We start from the raw sequence: 19,376 nt of genomic DNA, 5'->3' as shown, positions 1-19,376 counted from the left end.
TAGGCGGAGCGTAACCTGCTGTCTTTGTGGGCAGTTCATATAAGGGGGGGTGGACGACAGGATTTTCCCATTGTCCAATTGGATCTTGCGCAGGTCTGTGTTTCGCCTGATCTGTCAGAGGTTCGGGTTGCAGGGGCTGGATCTGATTGCATCGCCGATGAATGCTCAACTGCCCCGGTTTTGCTCCGGGTTCCTGTTCCCAGTGCCTTGGGGAGTGGATGCCTTGACATTGGACTGGCAGCAGGAGCTTTTTTATGTATTTTCTCAAATTCTGCTGCTTTCCAAGGTGCTTCTGAAGATTCGGGACTCAGGGTCATAGGTAGTTCTGGTGACGTTGGTATGGCCAAGGCGCTCTTGCTACCCTCTTCTTCTCGAGCTGGCTGTGGCTCTTAGATGGTTCCTCCCCTCGTTCCCGTGCCCGCTCTAGATGGGGCTGGGTCCTTCTGCTTCTCGGATTCAGAATTGGATGTTTGGAAGTTGAGAGGTAGGGATTGCTCAGATGGGGCTTGACTCCGCAATTGGCCATTGCGATTCAGAAGTCCCGGCATCCCTCAATGTTGGTGGTATATGAGGGCATTGGAAGAACTTTGCATGGTAGTGCACTAATAGGTGTGAGGGCGCTGGAATGTACTGTACCTTTGATTTTGCTGTTTTTTCAGGATGGCTGGGACATGGGTCTCGCGGTGTTCTCTCTTAGAGCCCAGTAGTCCATTGATATCAAGTTTCACACATGGAAGACAGTGTTCTTGGTGACCATTACCTCTGTAAGGAGGCTGGGTGAAATTGGAGCGTTGTGCACGGCTCAGTTTCTGCGAGTTCTCTTGGATTCTATGGTTCTCAAATGTGATCTGAGTTTTCTTCCTAAAGTCCTTTTCGAAGTTCCATCATGAACAGGATATTGTGCTTCTGTACTTCTTTCCCAGTCCCGCTATTTCCAGAGGAGGAGCAGTGGCATAAATTGGACGGGAAAGGGTCTGTCTTCGCCTATCTAGATAGAACAGCATTGTTTCGACAGTCTAACAGTTTGTTTGTGAAATTGGGGTGTTTGAAGCCTGGCCTGAAGGCATTGTTGCATATGATTAGCTGCTGAATTAGGCAGGTTATCCTTAGCCTATTCTGAGTCGCAGGTTTCTTTGCCGGCTTCTGTTCAGGGTTGCTCTACAAGAGGTATGGCAGCATCTTGGACAGAGACAAGGGGAGGGCCGATTCAGGAGATATGCAGGGCGGCTACCTGGACCGACCAAATACATTTACCAGACACTATTGCCTCAATTAGCACATGCAAGGATCTTCCTCCTTTGGGGAGGGGGTGTTGAGTGATGGAACTGCGACTCAGGAGTATACATGCCAACCCTCTCGATTTAGGCAGGAGACTCCTGATTTGTCAATGAAAAATATTGCAATGTTTTACTTTCTCCCACCTAAAATAATTAAAACCCCAATGCAATCGTATGGCTAAATTCCTTTCTCCTGATTTCTGTGGCAAAATCTCCCTCCAGGTCCCCGAGAATGTTGGCATATATGCAGGAGTGATTTGTTGTGGTGTTTTGAAATAAAGTTGGTGATGGGGTGTTGCTACTGAACACTGGTTGTTCTATGTTTTAGTGTTCATGGAGCAATTTTTAACTGCTGTCTTTGCTATGCCTCACTCATAAGTACTGGGAGGCGGAGGTAATAACATGTTGTGGGAGTGGGGGAGTATTGTATTCTCTGGAGGGGTGGAGCAGGTATGAGTGTTAGTTAAAAGATGGAATTTATTCTTGAAATGGAGGTCGGGGACCTCACTAGTAAATTCTGTGACGAGGAAGAGTAGGACTAGGACTAATGAAGATTACCCATAAGTAACCATGTCATTACCTCCACGTCCCTCTTCCTCGTCCCAGTACTAATCTCTGAGGTGTCCCACCTTCTACAGGAACACCTTTTTTACTATCTATTCTTTTCTCCCCTTAGCTCTGCCTCCCACCCTAGGCATAAGAGCCTGCCTCCCAAAGCCACAACAGTTTTTTATTGTCCCTGCCCAGGGTTCTCCTTGGAGCAGTGTTCCGCTCTTCTCTCTCTGGGCATAGCCCGGGGGGTGGGATAGGGCCAAGCTCTTCACTCCTGCGGCCTGGACAACCCCTGTGGAGCTGGAGGTCTCGGGCTGTGGAGTCGGCTCCAGGACTTCGCTGCTTAGCTGGGTTGCCCCGTTGAGCACAGGCCTTGGGCCCTGGTCTCCTGCTGTCCCTGTATAGCTGGGTGTGGCGGTTGAGGTTCTCCTCCCATGCTGGTGTGGTCCTCCATGTCTACGGAGCGGTTCCCCAGTGTGGTTTGGCGTGGCCGGTCGTTTCGCACCCCGGGTGGTGGTCTGGTGAGCCGGATTGGGAGTGCTCTGCTGGGCCAGTGGAACGTGTCCCCGGTGCGGTGGCTTGGCCTGCGGCTGTCCCATCCCAGGCGGAGGTAAGTGGCTCTGGCTCTACGGGTAGGCGCAGGGTTCTCCCAGCAGCCAAGCCCTGGGTCCCTGCCATCTCTCAGGTTTGTGTCTAGAGGTATTTAAGTATACCAGATGTTTGTGGCCTCCTGTGGAGGAGTTTGTCTGTATCGCCTCGAGCACGCTGGTGGCATGCTGCCCGATCTTCTGAAGGAGGGCAGAGGGTGTTGTCACCTTGGGCATACTGAAGGCAGTTGTGTTGTTCTCTGACTTGCCTCTGTTGTCCCCTATGGTGTTCTGCTGCCTGTAAACGTGGTGTTTGTTGCACACTACTCACGTCACTCCCTGCAGGGCTTGGGTCTCTGTGCAGTTTGCGATGGGCTCCTATCACCCCCCCACCCCAGGGCCCTTGGAAGCTTACTGGCGGGTGCGGCTTGGTATTTTTGGACAGGCTGTTCCCACGCGCCCTGGTTCCCTTCCTCACTTAGGCACATTGATGTTTGCTTGGCGCCAGGCTGTTCCTGCGTTGGCCGTGGCGGAGCCGGCTAGGCAGGGCCCTCTGGTGCTCTGTTTGTTGACTATGGGTCTGCCTTCTTCTGGGTGGTGGCCTTTGGAACCTTGGTATCCTCCTCCCTCCTCCTCCCCCCCCATGTTTGGGGTCGGGTGTGGCTTGTCTCTTGCTGGGCTTCTGGGGGCCTCTACTGTTGGGCTGTACTACCCTTGCTCGAACCAGCCCTGTTGGCTTGCTCGTTCTTAGATCGTCCTCGGATCTTGAAGGCCCTGAGCCTGAGTGCTGGTGCTGTTGCTCCCCCTGTTGTGACCTCATTCCGGCGGGTCTTCAGTGTTGGGCTGTGGTGCGGTCTCCCCTCCTTCTTCTTCTTCAGAGTCTGCTTTCCTCTAGCAGTGGTGGCCCGCCTTTTCCTACCCATGTTGCCTGTCTGGGGGCATGTGTTGGGGGGTTCCTGCTGTTGTCCTTGTGTGGGTGGCTCTATCAGGGGGCGGGGGGGTTGTTGATGGCTAAGCCCTGGGCGTCTCCGGGCCTCTACCCATGCCCACCCTGCATCCACCAGTGCCTACACGCTCTTGTGATGGAAATCCCCTTCTCCCTGATTGTGGGCTGTGTTTCTGGGACTGTGGGGCCCATGTGCAGTGCCTTGGTTTTTGGCTGACGCTGTTTCTGGGGGCTACAGTCTCGGGCCATGGGTGCTTCATGTGGTTGGCGTCCTCCCAAACCTGGTGGGGTGCTCCTCTGTGTCGGCGGTGGTTGCCATACGGGGTCCCACATTGTGTGGACGGCGTTTGGTGCTCTGGATTTGGTTCATGGGGGTACGCCCCTGGCCCTGCTTTCTGCGGCTGTTCCTCCCTGCTCTTCTGTCGGTTCTCTCCTTCTCGGTGTCCCTGGTGCGGCTGTGTCTGTGTGCCCTAAGCTAGCAGGGCTTGGTATCCTGCCCCTCCGGGTGGGCAGGTGGCCAGGTGGCCGCCGGCCTGTCGCCGTAGCCTTGCTGGTCCCCTTGCGGCCCGCCTGTTATTGGTCCATACCTTAGGGCGGTGGTTCCTGGGCCGCAGGGTGTGCGGGGCTGTTGCAGTGGTTGTCTACAGCCGCATCCCGGCCCTCCTGTCTGCCACATCCGCCCTTCTGCTCCTGGTCTCGACTCAGTGTTGGGGGTCTCTTGGTGTAGGGATGGAGCGGTTCTCCATCTGTTCGTCGCTGCCTCGGCTGTGGTGGCCCTGTGCCTGTCAGGTTAGGGGTCGCTGGGCCTCTTTTGTCCCTGTGGCTGGGATTTCTGGAGGTGCCTGGGACAAGGCCCTGGTGTGCTATGGCTGCCGGTTTGGTTTTCCGTCTCTGACGCTCCCTTCGGGCAATATTCGGACTCCCCTTGCTGGGAGTTCTGTCAGGTGGTTGGCCATGCAGTGGGCTCTCCCTGTTCACCTGGACTTTTGGGTCTGCCAGAGGGTCCGACTGGTGTTGTGTGGATTGCAGGTCTCCTCCTTTGTGTTTGTAGTGCTCAGGATGTTAGGTCCCTCGCTGTCTCTTCGTCGACCTGGTTTCCGAATCTATTGGCACTGAGTGCTGTGCCAAAGCTCTCAACCATTTGTGTTGCAAAGGCGGGTGAAAACCCTCGATTTTGTTTTTGGCGGGTGAGAGCCCATTGAAATGAATGGGCGTGCAGGATGCTTGGCGGGTGAGTCAGCTGTTTACAAAGCGGGTGACACCCACCAAAAGCATGTGAGTTGAGAGCTATGGCTGCAGACATGCCAACATTCGGAAGACGAGTGGGAGATTTCAGCTCTGAAATCGGGAGAATGCATTTTCCCCATAGGAATGCATTGGGGATATTGTTATTTTAAGCGGGAGACAGTAACAAATAGTACTGTTTTTAATAAAAAAAATTGTGAGTCTCTCGCCTAAATCAGAAGGGTTGGCATGTATGTGGCTGTGCGCTCGCTCTGTTGTCTGTGCGCTGCATGCTTCTGCATGCTGCTGCATGTTGGGATCCCGGCGGGACTGGTTTGGGCTTCCTCCTTCCGGGTTATTCCTTTGGTACCACGCTATGGGATGCTCTGGTTGAGGTGGTGTGGGCTGCTTCTTGCTCCGGTGTTGTCCACTCCTTGTATCTTCTCTGTGGGGATGGGGGGCATACAGTCTTTATATCGAAAATGATATACCAAATCACTTTTATATCTAAACATATACCTTGAAAACCCATATATCGAATATTTTTATGGTGGGGTAAAGCATAGCTCTCAACCATTTGTATCACAAAGGCAGGTGAAAACACCCGATTTTGTTTTTGGCGGGTGAGAGGCCCATTGAAATGAATGGGCATGCTGGAGGCTTGGCGGGTGAGTCAGCTGTTTACAAGGCGGGTGACACCCGCCAAAAGCGTGTGAGTTGAGAGCTATGGGTAACGGGTTAATTACTTTTAGGTAACGGTCAAGGTGGGTTTTTAGGGGTCGGAAACGGGTGGTTGGGGGAGGACCCCCCAAAAAATCAATATTAAGCTTTTCAAGGTATTCGTTTCGATATATAAGTGATTCGGTATATAATATCTCGGTTCCTGTGGAAAGTGGGACACCTCATAGATTAGTACTCGGACGAGGAAGAGTAGGACTATGAGTAATAAAGATGACCAGTAAGTAATCAAGGCAATATCCTCAAGGCAGTACCCCTAATAAACACAAGCTGAAGAAGGAGTTTTGTTTAAAATTATATTTTTACACGAAAGTGAGGTAAAATAAACAACACAGATGTGGACACGTGCATTAGGTTATTTTTGCATTTGGGTTGCTTCTTTCATATATCATTAAATCAGATGTGCTTCTCATTTTAAGATGGCCGCTGTGTTCAATATCGTACGTTCTCAGCAGGCACCTAACTGATCAGAGCCTTGCGCAGTCAGCGTTGTGGGCGGGTTTGAGAGATGTGACAAGTAGCCAATAGAACCGCAAGATGACGTGAAATGCATTGGGTGAACGTATTTCATTCAATACGTGGTCTTTTTCTCGTCGTTTATTGCCAAGTACTTGTCGGTGACTTAATTACGGGTGAACTTTAGCGCTCCTGGAACACGTGGAGGCGGTCACTGTTCAATATCGGCTCGGGACTACACGGGTATTATTTTAATGATAATGAAATCGCTCCACCCTCGTACAGAATATTCTAACTTTTCTGGTATCCGTATTTTGTAAAGCACGGACTGTCGGTGTGAATAGAGTTACGTTTTAAAGTCTCGTACACACACTGCACAATTATTGTCTGCACCAACTTAAAGGCACTATGTTTTTTTATCGCACGTTTTAGCCTAACATCACATAATATAGCCCAACAAGCCATATGAGCTGGAGAAGAAGCTTTTGCATTGATGCAACTAAATAAATACACCCCGTTTGATCTTTCCAAAGTCAAAAAAGTGGTCCATTGGTAATATTGGTTGACCTGCTGGGCAAGGGCTGGCAAAGGGATCCTTCCACTAAATCGTTGTAAAGTAAACATTGCCTGAAATGTAAACAGAGAAGTGCAGGTACTCAATATCCAAGAGTACCTGCCAGTGCTTACTGTTGAGAAGTGTCCTTGCTCCTTCATTAGAAGCATTGGTTCTGCAAAGAAGTGCTGGATGCAGGTACTTCGGCCGGCAAGTACCTGCCCATTTAAAGCACTGGCTCTACACCCCTCATTAACCCTCAGTACATCTCAACGGACAACTCCAGCACTGAATACAGGTTACCACAATGGAATGTTCACCACCCCCAAGAGACGTGTCTCCATTAAATGCTACTTGTTTGTTTATTTATTTGTATGGCGCACCAGACCCGAGGGTATCTGGGCGCCTTTACATGGTGGAATACAGGAATACTTTCAACTTAGTTACAGGATTTACATAGAATGGAGTGACATAATAGTGCAAAGAATACAGTAGGAAATACAATAAAACATATGCAAGAATATATATACATATATACAAGATGAGATATAAGACTTCCTAGTCAGCCTAGGGATCAGAGCAGACAGAAGGGGTAGTCTTGTTTCTAATATATTCTAATATGTGCAGGACTAGGGCTGGCCATTGGTGTCGTTGGTGATGAGCCAGTTTATAATGTTGCGCCTGAATATATAGAAGGGTTGGTCTGCTCTCAGAGAAGTGGGTAAGGCGTTTCACGTCTGGGTTGCCCTGACCGGGAAGCTATTTCCCCCTGCCTTTTTTAGCTTGAATGTGGGTACAACTAGCTGTGCTGAATTGATGGTCCTAGTAGGACGGGTCGAGGAGCGTTTGTTAATTCTCTCAGAAAGGTATGTGGGGGCTGCATGGTTAAGGCATTTATGCATTAGGGATAAGGTTTTAAGCATGATTTTATCTTTAGTGTTTAGCCATTTGGTCTGTCTCCTCAGATGTGAAATGTTTTCTCTCCTGGGTATACCAAGAGCGGCTCTTAAGGCATTATTTTGCAAAGTTTGGATTTTATTGATGAGGTATTTGTTGGCTCCTGGATAAAGAGCATTACAATAATGCAACTTGGATAGGATAAGTGCTCTCGCTAGGGTAGTGCAACTTTCCTTCGACAAGAATGGTCTGCATGCTTTAATCAGCTTACATGTGTAGGCTGTGGCGGAAGCCAGGGAGCTGACTTGTTTATTGAGTGTGAGGGCAGAGTGTAGGTAAAAACCTAAGGTTTTTACTACTTTTGCCACATTAATGGAATTGCCATCAATGTTGAAGGTGGTATAGTTCTGGCCTAGTTTGTGGAGGTTGGATGTGGAACCGAGTATTAGCAGCTCAGTCTTGTCATCATTCAGGCAAAGACCTGTGTGGGCATCCATGCCCTAATAATACAATGTGGGGGAAACACAAGAACCTTGTGGAATCCCACAGGTTATAGGGATAGGGTCGGCTGCTGCGAGTGGCGAGAAGACTCCCATGGTCCTGTTATTAAGGAAGGATTTAATCCAAACAATGGCACTTTGTGAGAAGTGCGTTTGAGGCCAAGTGGTTGCAAAGAACTTGGTGGTCCACCAGGTCGAATGCGGCCAAAAGGTCGAGGAGTAGCAGCAGGGCTATTTTTCCTTTGTCCTTCAGTTCGTTGATCTGTGTTTTTAAGTCTATTAGCGCTGTCTCAGTGCCGTGGTGGGGTTTGAAGCCCGATTGTCAGACGCCGAGGAGCTGATTTGACTCTAAGTACTCCTGAATTTGGATATAGGCCGTTTTGTCGAGGATCTTGAGTAAAAAAGGTACAGTGGTGATAGGCCTGTAATTAGTCGAGATAGCAGGATCTAAAGTCTGTTTTTTTCGTGAGGGGTAGGACCCAATATTCTTTTAAATTGCAGGGGACAGTGGCAGAAGTAAATGAGGAGTTGATCAGTTTAGTTATGAAAGGCACGAGGTCTCTAGCACCATCTTTAATGATCTGTGCCGGGCAGCTGTCTCCTTGGCAATTAGACAGTTTAAGTGATAGAATTACTTTTTCCACCTCGTAAATGGAGACTTGAGAACATTTGAACTGGTTGAGGGGTTTGTTAGTGGCTGCTGGCCTAACAAATGTTAGGTTTGTCTATACTGGATAGTGTGGCTTTTTTATAAGCAATTTTACTTTGGAGTAGGGAGATTATATTATGTAAGGCATTCTGTATACTTGTACACCAGGGCTTGTCCTTGAGGCAATCATCTATCTGTGGGAAGGGAGCTTCCAATTACCTGAGAATGGTAAATAGTTCCCTAGTATTTGAGCTGGCTTTATTGATCCTCTCATTGGTGCATATAATTTCCTTTTTGTAGAGGGATGCTAGGTTGATCAAGTTGGTTTTATTTTCATCAGTAGGGCTGGCTTTCCATAGGGCCTCCAGCTTCCTTTTTTTCCTTTCTCAAAATATTTAGATGGGGCGTAAACCATGAGTTCAGATGGGCTTTTGGTTTGCTTTTCAGTATCTTGAGAGGAGCAATTGTATCAAGGGCTTTTGTCATGGCATCATTATAGGTGTGTATTAGGTTGTCTGGGCTAGTTGAATTGGGAAGTAGGTCGAGAGTCAGCAAGATAAGCGGAAGGATCTTATCTGCAGTGATGATCTTTTTATTCATTGTGGGGAGGAATTGTGGTGCAATGGGGATAACCTTAGGTTTAGGGGTAGTGGCTGGCATAGTATCAGATAATTCTATCCAAGCTAGGGGGTTTATCAACGTGATGGAGGTGATGCAGCTGTAGTCAGCAACCCAATCAAGGGTTCTCCCTGTGCCATGGGTAGCTTGGGTCACTCTTTGGGTGAGCCCCTGTTCTGTTATTACATTGTCAATGGCCAGGGCCTGGTGATCATTAAATCCACATTAAAATCTCCAAGCAGGAATATTTGGGATATCAATTTGGTATTCTCGGAAAGGAGGACAGATGGGTCCTCTTCAAATGATCGAATGGGTCCTGGCCGTCTGTAAATAAGATGGATTGTAAGGGTGTCATTGTCGGAGATCGGGAGTTTAGCTTTGAGTAATTCACATGAGCTAGTGGCGGGGGGAGGGTATGATTCTCATGGCCAGGTCAGATTTGGCGATGAGAGCGATACCACCGCCTCTGGAGTTGTTTCTGTTTGCTCTAATGATTTCATAGTTGTCTGGTATAGCTAGGAGGAGGGCAGGGCCAGCGGCAGCATGACGCCAGGATTCAGTTATGGCAAGGAAGTCGCAATCCTCGCCATTGATCAGATCTGCTATTTCTGTGGGGTGTGCTACTAGGGACCTAGTGTTAATTAAGGCGCCTTTAATGTCTGGGCACTTGGTAACTACCTGTGGGTTCTTCGATGATGTTTTAATGCGATGGTGGTCGGAATAGCGTGGCATGTTTTGGGTGAGGGGATAGGAATGGCGGATGGGTAGGATGTTGTGGATGAGAATTTTCATTGTGAAGTTGCTGCTGGTGCGGGTATGGTTGGTTTGTGTGGACTTAGTTGGTAGTTCGTGGAGCTTGTATAGTCTGGCTCGGAGTCTCGTTTCTGACTGGGGGTGCGCACGGGAGATAAGTTGGAATAGTGTGGCGGTGGGTCACGAGGATGGGATAAGGGCTATGGCTGAGGACCATACTGATAGTCTAATCTGACCGTGTGGTATTGGGCAGCAAGGGTAGGGTGTAGGGATGTAGGGCAGTAAGGGGAGGGCGGAGAGCTATGAGTTGAGGTTGCAGATTATTTTGAATCGTTGTAAGGGGGATGTGGCTATCTATACCTATCCTGGTTGTTTTTGGATGGTCGCTGTTATTTGCATCTGATCTCAACGCATATAATAGTTTGAGCAGTATGACTCTATGGGCATACATAGTGCTAGCAGTGTGCGATAGGATTGTGTTCACTACACTGAGGACCACAGTGGTTGGGGGAAGTGGTAGGGAGGAACTGCGTGCTGTAGTTATCACAGGGTACAGGTAGTATAATTGGGTACAGCGCTATAACTAGGTATATAGTAATGGTCTATATAACCATATTCTCAGTATAGCATTGAATAACACAGTTGACACAGCGTGGGCATTACTTACGAATGGGGTGGCACAAGCGTTACTTAGACATGTCTGGTAGAAATAGGGATTAACAAATGGCAGTATCCTAGGGTGGGTAGGCAGTTTATACACACTAGCAGGTGCAGGTGAGTACAATGGGTAGGCAGTTTAAACACACTAGTAGGTACAGGTGAGTACAATTGGTAGGCAATTTAAACACACTAGCAGGTGCAGGTGAGTATAATGGGTAGGCAATTTAAACACTGGCAGGCATAGTTAGGTACAGTGGGTAAGCAGTTTAGACTATCTTTGTTAAACACATGTTATGCAAGTATATGGTATAGGGCCAAGCTTCAATGCCTAAATGCTGATGGCAAAGTTTACGTCGTAGAGAGCAGCGGGGAGGTGATGAAAAAGGAACTTGGGTCAGATAGTACAATAGGTGTGTTTATGGCATAGTTCACAACTCTATTCTGGTGAGGCTGGGGAAGGTTGGTGGGCTTTGCATACTCAAGTGAGGAGCTTACAATACTACGGGTGCTATTTCAATACAGTGTGGAGCCGTGAAAGCATAGCGCTCTTACAGCGTGCAGAAAAGTGATGTGCTTGAACTTTGGAGTGGTCCTGAAATGTTCCGAAGATGCTCCTCGTGCGTGAAGGGAGCTGTCAGGCAGTTCTCAGACCTCTGGTAAAGATCCCCTAAGTATGGCGTTTCTGGGGAAGTTGATTGACACACAAAGGCTTGTGCAAGGATCACTTTGCTTGTCAAATGTAGACTTCCTTTGTCAGAATACAGGCTTCCTCTGCATTGAAACAGAAGTTCACTTTACTTGTCAAAACGCACAGTATTAGCTTCTTTCCCAGTGACTTCTAGTACTTAACACCACACTGACTCCACAGATACAACAACACAACTCGTTTTTGTATTTTTTGTGTGGCAGTTAAAATGAACCCTTACACAATATCTCCAATGCAAAAATAGATGTGCATATAATACATCACAAGTCCTCTTAATCATTAATGACAATTATCACAAACATAGAAATATCCTAACTAGGAACATTAACATTCTATAATTGAAGTAAAACAGAATTTATAAAACGCAGGGTGGTTAATATTGGTGAAATTTTATGTCTTGCAATTATACCCTGCCAAAAGACCTTCTGGTCAATATTGTCTATATTTCATACAGATGCCCAAAAGTAATTGCATCTTTTGCAATATAGACATTTGCAACCGACCCACAGATGGAATAAAGTCTCTATTTTATAGTGATCTTTCCAAAACCTACAAAAACAGTTCTCATGCTGAATCTACATTGTTATGCCTGTAATTCTATAAATGGCAAAAAAAATGTAATCCAAATTGTAGGAACTGGCCCCTCAAAATCACATTTGGAAATTTAGTTGAATATAGAGGCCGAGAACCCAATTTATTCTCTTTGTCTGCTATTGTATGATATAACTTATATGTTAGCACTGTCTGGCAGACTTAACTCCCACATTTTTTTCTTAATCTTTTCTTCATTTATGATGTCTTCCACTGTAACTTCGAGTTCTTTAATATGGTAACACACCCATCAATACATTAATTCAATACTATTGACTTTTCGGTAACCGTGTCTAATTGCAGCTGCATACATAGTTAAGAGACCGGGGCACACAAATATTCCAGTATAGCTGCATTGAACACCATTTCACTATGGACAGCCAAGGAAGGATGCACAACTCAAATTTAAAATAGATATGAGGACACATTTCGGTAAAAATAGTACTTGTCGCCACAGTAATGCCTCAAGCTTTTGCCTTAAAATATTTTATTAGAGGGATCAAAGAGAATCTACTAAAGGTTTTAGTTATATTTTTTCATTTGAGCCGTAATATTTATTAATTTCATATTTATTCATTTCTATTACAGTGATAAGATTACTAGTACGGCTGGTGCCAGTGGACGTACTTTACGGACCTTTGTGTGATTCTTACTCGCAGGCTATCATTACAGCTGCGGTAATGCACAGAAGGGTCCCCATTCTGCTAGAATGGTGGCTTCTTTCTTTTTTACCCCATTTTTAGTGTGCTTGTCTTTTCTTGGGTGGAGGAGGTCCTTGTTGTACTTTGTCTTCGGCGGAACCCTTTGTGTAGCCCACTGAGGCTCCAGAGTGTCTGTGAAGACAGGAAGTGAGGTAGGAGTCAAAAACTCCGCTCTCCTTTGTCTTGTGGTGTGCCTGAGAGAATCCAGTTCCCAATGGGACGTTGGCTGTCCTGATTGGACAGCCACCTGCTGCTTTCTGTAAACTGCAGGGAGAGTTTGCAGAGGATGAGTGTGGGTTCCTGTATAAATGGCTGGATGTGGAAGCTGAAGACAAGTCGACCACTGGAGCTAAAGCCGATGAAGAAGAAGAGGTGAAGACTGCTGTAGCTACTTTCAGCGACTAGAGATGCCTGCTGTGTAACTGCTGCCTGTGCTGATCCCTTTTTTTTTTTGTTGATAAAACATTTTTATTATCATTTGATTACAACATAAATAAAACAACCAAAACCAAAAAGGGAGGAACAAGAAAAAGACGAGGCAGTTACATCCACTGGGCCGGCCCGGCCCACCTTACAATAACAACTGTCTTGAATCACCATCTTCGTGGAGTACGGTCACGGTTCACCTTATAAGTGTTCAGGGTATTGTCCCCGGAGTCCGTATACCTCAGGGCCCTCCCTCCTCCCATGCCGCCCATATTTTGGAGGCCTTATTGGGACAGCCTCTTGCGGTATAGATCCTCCTTTCAATCATAGCACATGTGTCCATGTCCAATGCCCATTGCTCTAGTGTCGGAGAGTCTGGGGCTCCCTATTTCTGTGCAATATTGCGCTTGATTAGGGCTGCTGCCGTATGCAATAGCAATTCTTCCCATTTGTTCAGTTCGAGCTCTCCCGGTGCTCCCAGGATTAGGACCTTCGGGTCCATGTCTATAGTTTTGGAGAGTATCCGGGTCAGTTCCCGACAGCAGGCTTCCCAGAAAGTGCGGATCCGGAGACAGGACCACAGGATGTGAAAGAAGGTCCCCTCCTCATCTCTGCACCTGAGGCAGTTCGGGTTTGTTGCTTTCCCCCACCCAACCCCCACCCAAACATAGCACTTCTGGGATAGTACACTCTATGCAGTATTTTCAGTTGCACCAGTCTAAGTCTCGAGGAAATGGCAGCTTCCCGTGGGTGCATTAGTACCCGGATCCATTCCTCAGGGTCAATCTCCCCTACATCTATTTCCCACTTGGCCTTTAGATTGGTCAACTCAGGGGTTGAGAAGGAAGTGATGGCGTTGTAGAGAATGGATATGCATTTGGAGGGGATATATTTGGGTAAAATGTTGCGTTCTAGAGGCGAACATTCCGGGATATTGTCCCCTGTCGATATATGGACTCTCAGGGCATGCGACATTTGCATATGATGGTATCTCTCATTGTCTGGGAGCTGGAACCTGCATTGTAGGTCCGCGAACTGGGCAAGATTCCCATCTTTCAAGACATCCCCCACCCTCTGGATCCCAGCCCTCACCCAGCACGGCCAGGGCTTGAGCTTCGCAATTTCTTTCAGGTTGGCATTGCGCCACAGGGGTTGCGCTGCTGATAGTCTGTTCCCCCACCCCACAAACTTGTGGTCGTTCCTCCAGGTGGGAATGATCTGTGCCTTCATTGTTAATGGGGAAGATCTGGGGGGGGTTTGGTACAGTAGTTGCAATGGGTCGGTGTCGTGCATAGTTCCTACCTCGGCTTTTATATGGGGTAATTCCCGGTCTCCGTGCAGAAGGTCATTAACCACCACCAATTGGGAGGCCCAATAGTAGGTCTGAAGGCGGGACACTCAGATCCCACCCTCCCAGATCGACCTCTGGAGTGTGGCCAGGGCTATACGTGCTTGTCCTCTGCCCCATAGGAGCTCCCTGAGGAGGGTCTCCACCTGGCCAAATTCTGCCCCCGAGATCTGCAACGGGGCGTTTTGAAGGACGTAAATAAACCGCAGGAGAGCTAACATTTTAAAAAGAGCGGCTCTACCCATGAGGGTCAGCGGGAGAAGCTTCCAGTGTTGTACATTGTTGGAGAATCGGTCCATGATCGGTTTGAGATTGTGCATGGTATAACTGGTAAGATCTGTTGTTCTCCAGATCCCAAGATATCGAAAGCCAAATTGTTCTATGTGGTATGGACAGTCAGGTGGATCAGGCCGACCCCTACCCTTCACCGGGAAGAAGACCGATTTCTTCCAATTGATCCTTAGACCGCTAAATTCCCCGTATTGGACAAGCATCCGGGTCACCACGGGGCAGGTTCGGACAGGATCTCCCAGGTAAATCAGGAGATCGTCCGCATATAGGTCGCTCTGGCCACCTGAATCCTATCCAGGATGTGCTCTGGCGAAGCCATATGGCCAACGGCTCTATCGCGAGAGCGAAGAGAAGGGGGGAAAGGGGGCACCCCTGTCTTGTTCCCCTGCCCAGTCGGAAAGAGCGAGAGGTCCACCCATTCACCCTGACCTCCGCCCGGACATTTGTATACAGCAGTTTCACCCATCCCAGGAATCCCTCCCCGAAGCCCATGCATTCCATGATCTCCCAGAGGCCATCCCATCGGACCGAATCGAAGGCCTTCTCAAAATCAATCGCTAGGAGAGCGAGCGGGTCGTTAATGGTGGGAGCCCTCTCTAACGCCAAGTGGAGTCGACGCAGGTTCATACAGGTCGATTTGTGTGGCATAAAGCCACATTGATCCGGGTGTATTAGGGCCTCAGCCACCGGTTGTAACCTGTTGGCTAGGAGTTTGGCAAGGACCTTAGCCTCGCCATTGATTAGCGATATTGGCCTATAGGAGGTGCACTGATCCTGGGGCTTATCAGGTTTAGGGATGACCACAATGGTGGCCCTACAGAGGTCTTGCGGGAGGGTGCCCTGTTCCCGGGCTGTCAAAAACATTTTATGGAAGGAAGATGTAATGTTGCCCTCACCCAGCTTCTGCCAGGTTTCAGCTGGGAATCCATTCGGGCCCGGTGTCTTCCCGGTTTGCAATTGCGCAAGTACTTCGGCAACCTCTGTCTCCGAGAGGGCAGAGTCGAGACTCGCCCTTTGCGGTACTGAGAGAGTTGAGAGTGGTATGTCACTAAGGAGAGTTGGGTCCAGCTGCAGGGTCGGGGCCCGATAGTGTTTCATAGAATTGGGCGAAGGCCTCGGCTATTTCAGCGTCCGATGTGCACCTTTCACCCCTTAAGGTGACAATCTCATGAACGCAACGTTGTGCCTCATCCCTTTTCTCCAGCCAAGCTAGCATTCTGCCAGCCTTGTACCCATGTTCATAGATTCTGGCTCCAGAGTCCCAATGGGCTTGTTTAGCATTATCCAATAAGAGGTTTCAGAGCCACTCAGTGGCTCGTTTAAGGGAGAGCTGGGTCTGTGGGGATGGGTCAAGAATGTGTTCGCTCTCGCGTCGGGCCAGTTCGTCCTCCGCTGTTCCTATGTGTTGGAGTCTCACCCGCCTCCTATTTGCCACCCAGGAGATTATGGCGACCCGCAAGACTGTCTTATAGGCCTCCCATACCACCACTGGGTCCTGTTCTCCGTTATCATTAAACTCGAAGTATTCGGTGGAGACTTCCGTAAGGTGGTCAACTAGCTCGGGGAAACCCAGATAGTAATTGTTCAATCTCCAAGTTCTAGGGGGGGGGACCCTTTGTGCGAATTACCACAAGTAGGGGTGAGTGGTCTGAGATGCCCCGGGGAAGGAAGTCGGCCGCTCGTGCCCTGTAAAGATCTGTGTGTGGGACAAAGAGATAGTCGATCCTGGAGAGGGAGCTGTGGGCTCCAGAGTGAAAGGAGTACCCTCTGGTGTCCGGGTGTAACTCTCGCCATACATCACCCAAACCCAAAGCAGATGCAAAAGTTATACAGTCTCGTAGGGGTATCTGGGTTACGAAGTCTAAGGTGCATACGGTCAGTGGTATTGCACATGACATCATTAAAATCTCCCCCCAGAAACAGCCTATCAGGTTGGTATTTTCCAATGAGGGCCGTCAAGTCCTCCAGCAGCTCCTGCCCCAACCCAGGTGGGGAGTACACTGAAGCAAAAGCGACCCTCTCTTCCCAAAGCGTTCCCAGAATCAGCACATAGCGGCCCCTAGGGTCCTGTTCAAGGCTCTGAATAGCAAAAGGAATGCGCTTGTGTACAAGAATGAGGGTGCCCCTGGATCCCATTGTGCAACCCGCATAGAAGGCCGCCCGGTAGTTTGTGCGTTGGAAATGGGCACAGTTTGATCCCGCAAGGTGTGTTTCGGATAGCAGGGCCACGTCGGGAGAGTGTCTGCTAAGTAGTTGCTTAATCAGGCGCCTTTTGATCGCAAAGCCCATCCCATTTACGTTCCAGGTGAGTACCTTAAAAGATTTGGGGCGTTCAGTCGGGCTCGACTGGGGTTGTATGGATGCCATCCGATAGTCGGGATAAGAGATTGGGCGGGTGATTCACGAGGAGGGTGTCCCCGTCAGTGGTGGTGTATTGAGGTGCCTGCCCAGGGTTAATGGTATTGTACTGTCTGGACCATCTGTGGCCGTGTCTTCCCATGAACCTCAACAAACCCTGGAGTTTTCAGTGACGCATTGCTCCCAGGGTAACAAAAAACTCCCTATAACTTTCCCTTCCCATCCCCGCCATACTCCACCCCAACACGAAGTACCTGTAGCCCCAACATCGTTGACTCTCAAAAAGGGTAGAGCGTCAACCTTGCGAACCCCCGTTTAGGTTAAAACTAAAGAAGTTAGGGGGGGGCCCGGTAGTCTTCTCCCAGGTGCGATGGAGATACACCACCGCTAGCCACAATATTAACGACGTAAATGACTTACAACAGTTTCGTGGCACCACCCGGCTTAGTCCGTGGTATCAGTACGGTCTCACACCCGCTTGTGGGATCGGTCCCCCCTGCGGGGGGCCCGCCAGAGTCAGGCCCCGGCTTCCGCCGATTGGTTCGGTGACGGTGGTTGATCCGGCTCCGGTGGGTGTCGTGCCGGTGACCTGGGATTTCTGTCTCTGTTGGCTCGTGGTGCCGACCAGTCTCCCTCGATATGCTGCTCTGCCCAGCGCCAGGCCTCCCTTGGGTCGCTGAAGTGGACCGTTGTGCCCTTGTGATAGATTTTCAGCTGCGCCGGAAAGAGGAGGCCGTATTTGACTCCCATCGCTTGCAACTGCCTTTTAAGTTTATCAAAGGATTGTCGTGCTTTCTGGAATTCCCGTGTGTAATCCGGGAAAAAGGCTATCTTGGATCCGTTAAAGGTGATCGAGCCTTTGGTTCGTGCAAGGTGCAGCAGCGTGTCTCGATCCCGATAGTTCAGTAGTCTTGATATCACCATTCGCGGGGGAGCACCGGGCACTGGTCTACCCGTGGGCATTCGGTGGGCCCTCTCTGTAGAAAAGAACTAAGAGAAGGATTGCTGGTCGAACAGGTCCATCAGCCACTGCTCCAAAAAGAGCTCCATGCAGGGGCCTTCGGCTTTCTCGGGAATACCTAAAATCCGAATCTTGTTGCGCCTGGACCTGCCCTCGCCTTCTTCGACTCTTGCTTCCAGAGTTTTGAGTTTGGCGGTGACCCCTTGAAGCTGTTGTTGCACTGCGTGCAGTCTATCCTCCGTGTTGGAAATACGCTGTTCCGCCTCGCCTGTTCATGCTGAAAATTTCTGCAGGTTGTGTCGGAGGAGGGACACGTCCAGGCTGATTCCATCCATCTTCTGCTCCATCGATGTGCAGGAGTCTGCTATGGCCGCAATAACGTTCCTCAGGGAGAGTCCAGGTGCCGAGTCCTCCTCTACCGACGGCAGCGGTTAGGAGTTGGGGGACTGCATTGGAGGGATTCTGTACTGTTCAATTCTGTTTTGCATGGTGGGCCATCTAGCTGTCTTTCCCAATGACCGTAGCCGGGCACTCACCGCCGTATGCGGGTCTTCGTCACAGCGACCAACTGGCCGTGCCCGTCTCTCCTCGGCCGGGCGGAGCGGTTCAGAGTCCGGCCAGCCGATTCCTCCAGTCAGGGTCCTACGGGGCCACGCCGTAACTCCCGGCCTCTGCCGGTCCTCCGGAGCTCCGTCCCCGACTCCGACTGGCAACCACCTCAGAGAGCGTGGATGGTCCGGTCCACGCTCAAAGCGCGCCCAGTGCTCCGGCGGCCATCTTGGTTCGTCGTCGGGCCTCACCGGCATCTCCTTCCCGGGCTCCCACCTCTGCAGCCCCGGCACGTTTTAGGCTTGAATTCGCCCCAGACGTGCCCTCTGGTATCACACACCAGGGATCGTATTTTGGGGGTCACCAGATGGTCTTAAGTAGTCGTTTATAACAGGATGTTAGGCCGCGGTAGCGGGAGCTCCAGAGGCGCACGTCTACCGCATTGCACAGTTGGCCACGCCCCCGCTGATCCCTTTGTTGATGCGACAGAGGAGTCCCGAAGACTCTGACTCCGACCCATGGACTGGTGGGACAAATCAGTCTTAAGAAGACCTGCATTTCGAGCCATCCCACAACTAGCTGTGACCTTCCTGGGCTGCAAACCGCCAAAACCCTGGGACCTCGAGCCTGAGTGCTGTGCAATGTCTTCCGAAGAACAAATCTCACTGAAATTTTGGTGGACTCCTGCTGGACCTCCAGAAGCACGATTCCAATCCTTGAAGTCCGATCACCAGAGTGCAGGACCGAGATAGCGAGGCGAATCCGATCGTTGACAAACGTCCTTAATCTGGTACCTTGGAAAGGGCACCAAAATCAGAGACATGAGGAGCACCAAAGAATCCTTTGTTTTAGAGCCTTTCCTGTCGACTGCTGCTGCAAGTTCCCATCTAGAGTTTTGTCTTTCTTCACCACAAACAAGAATCCAGAAACCGGGTCCTTTGCTGCTGCATCATGGAGGCATCGATCTGCAAGCCTGAGGTACTGTGTGGCTTGGGGTAAATACTAACCTAAATTCTTGTGTCGTTCCTGTGTGGC

At 49.5% G+C, this 19,376-nt stretch overlaps 1 protein-coding gene across 2 annotated transcripts in view; it reads left to right on the top strand.

The window, feature by feature from the left end:
* Positions 1-5,852: 5,852 nt before the first annotated feature.
* The window catches only part of LOC138481372 (enoyl-CoA hydratase EchA19-like), a 501,182-nt gene continuing 487,658 nt past the window's right edge, over positions 5,853-19,376 (top strand). For both annotated transcript variants that reach the window (XM_069613495.1, XM_069613494.1), the window contains exon 1: positions 5,853-6,023. The gene's annotated coding sequence lies outside the window, so the exon portion shown is untranslated. The remainder of the gene's footprint in view (positions 6,024-19,376) is intronic.

Source organism: Ambystoma mexicanum, chromosome 5p (assembly GCF_040938575.1).
Source record: "Ambystoma mexicanum isolate Mex_15411 chromosome 5p, UKY_AmexF1_1, whole genome shotgun sequence".
Taxonomy (NCBI): domain Eukaryota; kingdom Metazoa; phylum Chordata; class Amphibia; order Caudata; family Ambystomatidae; genus Ambystoma; species Ambystoma mexicanum.
This window is presented reverse-complemented; position numbering and strand designations above follow the sequence as displayed.